The following is a 4,403-nucleotide window of genomic DNA, read 5'->3' as shown; positions in this document are numbered from 1 at the left end:
ATTTCCTCTCCTTGCCCCTTGCCTCTGCCAAGACACCTTACCAATTAATATTCACTGTAAAGAGTGGGCCTATTGCAGTACTGCATCCAGAAAAGCTTTTTACCAAACTACTTTCTTGAAAGTGCAGCATCTTGCCATAAAGAAAATAACTCCCAAGATCTGTTTTCATAACCTCTATTAGAATACCAATTATAAGAGCAAATTTGTACTGACACAAACACCCTATAGGTTAAGTTGTTTACACCTTGCTAGAAATTATTATATAACCCAGATCAAATTTGTCAGATTTGAGATAAGAATCTAAAACTTAGGAGAGCAACAACATAGGTGGACCTAGAGGGTATTGTGCTGAGTGGAGTAAGTCAGAGAGAGGAAGACAAATGCCATATGATTTCATGTCCATCTAGAATCTAAAGAACAAAATAAACAAACAAAACAGAAACAAACTTATAGATACAGAGAACATTTTGATGGCTGCCAGATAAGAGTGGGGTTGGGCGGTGGGTGAAAAAGGTGAAGGGTTTACAAAGTATAAATTGATAGTTACAAAATAGTTATGGGGATGTGAAGTGCAGCATAGGGAATACAGTCAATAGTATTGTAATAACTATGCATGGTGTCAGATTGGGTACTAGATTTATCGGAGTGATCACTCCGTAAGTTATATAATAAAATGTCTAATCGCTATGTTGTACACGTGAAACTAACATAATACTGTATGCCAACTGTAACTAAAGAATAAAATTATTTTAAAAAAGAAAAAATAATAAATAAAACAGGAGAAATTAATGGGCGACATTTTCAATGTCTCCCTGAAACTCCCAAAGCTATATCTAAGGCAACTATAAAAATCCACAGAATTAATTTCATCCTCAAAATCAAAGCAGTTGCATTAATAATTAACTTAATAAATCTCAAAACCATCTCAACTGAGCCTACAAATCTAGCACAGATTGAGATCAAACCTGGCACACAATTCAATTTTCCAAAGTATGAACCAAATGCTGATGGAGGGTTAAACTGTTGACCCACATATACCATCAGATTAAATGTCATTTGCATCATCATCATCATCATCATCATCATCATCACATCGTCCTTTGCATGAGAAGTTGACACCTACTGACCCACTTTTAGTATAATTAGCTGGTATTGTGCTCTTCAAGGCTGTGCTCTTGAAATGTTTTGTTAGAGAGATAAGCTTGCTCCAGACATCTTCACTCAATTTCAATTCTGATCAACATTTTCAAGGACACTAGCAGGGTTAAGTGAGCAGTCTATGACCAAGAACTAGAAGAAAGACAACTATGACCCTGACCCCAAGAGCAGCTAAGCAGTTATGGTGAATCATGCAGAAACCAGCAGCACAACTATCTCTTCAAGTATAACCTAAAGATGCTGAAGAAAACTGGATGAAAGATGTACTACTTTATCACTATTATTTCACAGTTGTGATTGGAACCATGTACTCCACCATGGGTTGTTCAGAATCACAGGATACTCACTGGCTGCACCCAGCTCACACTCTTCCTCTCACTGCTCCATTGTCTGTTCCTCCATGGCCTCCATAGCCACCACCTCTGTCAATTGCAATGGAAGAAATAGCTGCACTTGTCATCGACAATGGCTCTGCATGTGCAAAGCTGGCTGCTGGGGATGACGCCCCGGGCCATGTTCTCATCCATCAGTGGGTGCCCCCAACACCAGCGCATCATGGTGGGCACAAGGTAAAAGATTACAGGGGATGAGACCCAGAGAAAGCACAGCATCCTGACCCTCAAGTACCGTGTTAAGGACGACATCATTACGAATTGGGACAATATGGAGATCCAGCACCACACTTTTTACAACAAGCTGCGTGTGGCCCCCAAGGACCATCCCATGCTGCTGACTGAGGCCCCCCCAAACCCCAAGGCCAACCACAAGATGACTCAGATCATGTTCAAGACCTTCTATACTCTAGCCACCTATGTGGCCATCCAGGCCGTGCTGTCCTTTTACACCTCTTGCTACACCACTGGTACTGTTATAGATTCTGGGGACAGGGTCACCCACACTGTGCCCATCTATGAGGGGTATATCCTTCCCACATCATCCTGCGTCTGGACCTGGCTAGTGATCACCATCAGCAACAAGCAGCTCTGGCATCCAGAGGCACTCTTCCAGCCCTCCTTCCTGCGTATGGAATCCTGCAGCATCCACAAGACCATATCCAACTCCATCACAAAGCATGACATTGACATCCAGAAGGACCTATATGCCAACACAGTGCTATCTGCTAGGGCCACCATGTACCCCAGCATTGTGGACAGGACACAGAAGGAGATCATGGCCCTGGCCCCTGGCATGATAAAAATCAAGATCATCGCTCTGCCAGAACACAAGTATTCCGTGTAGATTGGGAGCTCCATCCTGGCCTTGCTGTCCACCTTCTAGCAGATGTGGATCAGCAAGCAGGAGCGATGGGTCAGGCCCCTCCACCACCCAATGCAAATGCTTCTAAATGGACCATGAGCAGATGCACAGTATTTGCTGCATGAGTCCATCAGAAGTATGAATTTTCCCTGGCAAATGTATATATACCTCATGCTAGCCTCATGAAACTAGAATAAGCCTTTAAAAGAAATTTTGTCCCTGAAGCTTGTATCTGACAGCAGCACTGAAATGCAGGCCTGGCAGCTTATTTTGACTTTGTATTCAAGTTAACTGTTCCCTTGCTACATGTTTACTACTCTGTACATATCTTTGATTTAAGCCCCTAGAACACACTGCTTAGTCACTTGGTGACTGAAGCAAGAACATGTTTATGCAAGAGAAGACCAGGACCTGGATAAGAATCTGTGAGACCACGCATTTCTAGATTGGTGCAGGGTATTAATGTGCAAGAGCCACCTACTGCAGGATTTCTCTAGAGGCTGACAAGAGTCCTGAATCATTTCTGTCCTGCCAGTCTGAAGGGGTTGGGCAGGTCCAAGCATTAGGACTCATTTTCCTTTCTTACCTGACGTTTTCCTGCTAGAACACCAGGTTCTTATTTGCCTTGAGTTGGAAAACAGTTTGCATTTGCACCTGTAAATTTATTCATCCTTTTAATTTATGTAAGGCTTTTGTCCATAATTCTCCATTCTTTAAGAGAGGACAACAAATTTTGGTTTTCTACTGTTCTGTGAGAACATTAAGCCCCAGCAACATATCATTGTGACACAAATAAAGGGCTGTGGTAAAAAAAAAAAATCACAAGACAATAGATGATCCCTAAATTAATTGAGAGATTTAAATTTATGGACCAAAAGAATAAAAATCACACATTCCCTTAGGAAATGAAGTGCTTGTCCATCTCAAGAAAAGCATATTTTATCCAACCTGATGAGGCCAGATTTTAGTACTGCTAACTATGTCATGGTGAGTGTATTAGTTTCTTAGGGCTGCTGTAACAGATTACTGCAAACCTAGTGGCTTAAAATAACAGAAGTGTGTTCTCACAGTTCAGAAAGCCAGTAGCTTGAAATCAAACTGTCAGCGGGGCCATGTTTCCTGTAAAGGCTCTAAAGAAGAATTCTTCCTTGACTCTTCCTAGCTTCTGGTGGCTCTCAGCAATCCTTGGAGTCCCTTGGGCTGTAGCTGCATCACTCCAACCTCTGACTCCATTGTCACATGGCCTTCTTCCCTATGTGTGTTCAACTCCCCATCTTGTAAAGACACTAGGCACTGGATTTAGGCCCGCCCTAATCAAATATGACCTCGTCTTAATTAGTTACACCTGCAAAGACCCTATTGCCAAATATGGTCACATTCTGAAGTCCTGAGTAAACATGAATTATTGAAGGACACTATTCAAGCTGCTACAGTGGGCATTCTCAATTTGCCAGAGTCACTGCTCTTACCAGATTGATCTCTTATAAGGCTTCTTGGTTCTATTTAAGGGTAGGAGACTGCAAACTGTTTTCCTTCCAGGTCTCCAAACTCCAGTATAATTGGATAACCCACAAACAATGTCCTATTCAAAACAATGTATTAAACGCATATGTAATTTTACTTTCTTTTATTTGCCAAGACATCTTAGCTCTAGATAAGTTAAAATTGACATAGAAACCAGCAAAAGCAGCAATTTAAAACTATGATTCCTTTTGAAAATTTTGACCAAACATTAAGTAATTAAGCAAGTCTCACTAGCCAAAGAGGAAGGTGATTCTAATGTTCAGCCAAACCGAGAACAAATCTAGACCAGTGGTTTTCCAAGTGTGACTCCCAGAACATCAGTATTAGCATCAGCTGAAAGCACCTTAAAAGTACAGAATCACAGTCCCCACCCCAGACCCACTGAATCTGAATCTTCATTCTGAATCTGAATCTTCATTCTGAATCTGAATCTTCATTCTAACATTATTCTCCAGATGATTCAT

The 4,403-nt window shown here is 41.4% G+C and overlaps 1 pseudogene; it reads left to right on the top strand.

Annotated features, from left to right (window-relative positions):
* Positions 1–1,349: 1,349 nt before the first annotated feature.
* On the top strand, positions 1,350–2,397 carry LOC102895658 (annotated as a pseudogene).
* The last annotated feature ends 2,006 nt before the right edge of the window (positions 2,398–4,403 follow it).

This window comes from Pteropus alecto, unplaced genomic scaffold (assembly GCF_000325575.1).
Source record: "Pteropus alecto unplaced genomic scaffold, ASM32557v1 scaffold23, whole genome shotgun sequence".
NCBI classification, from domain to species: Eukaryota; Metazoa; Chordata; class Mammalia; order Chiroptera; family Pteropodidae; genus Pteropus; species Pteropus alecto.
The sequence above is the reverse complement of the archived record's forward strand: the minus strand, read 5'-3'. Positions and strand labels throughout refer to the sequence as shown.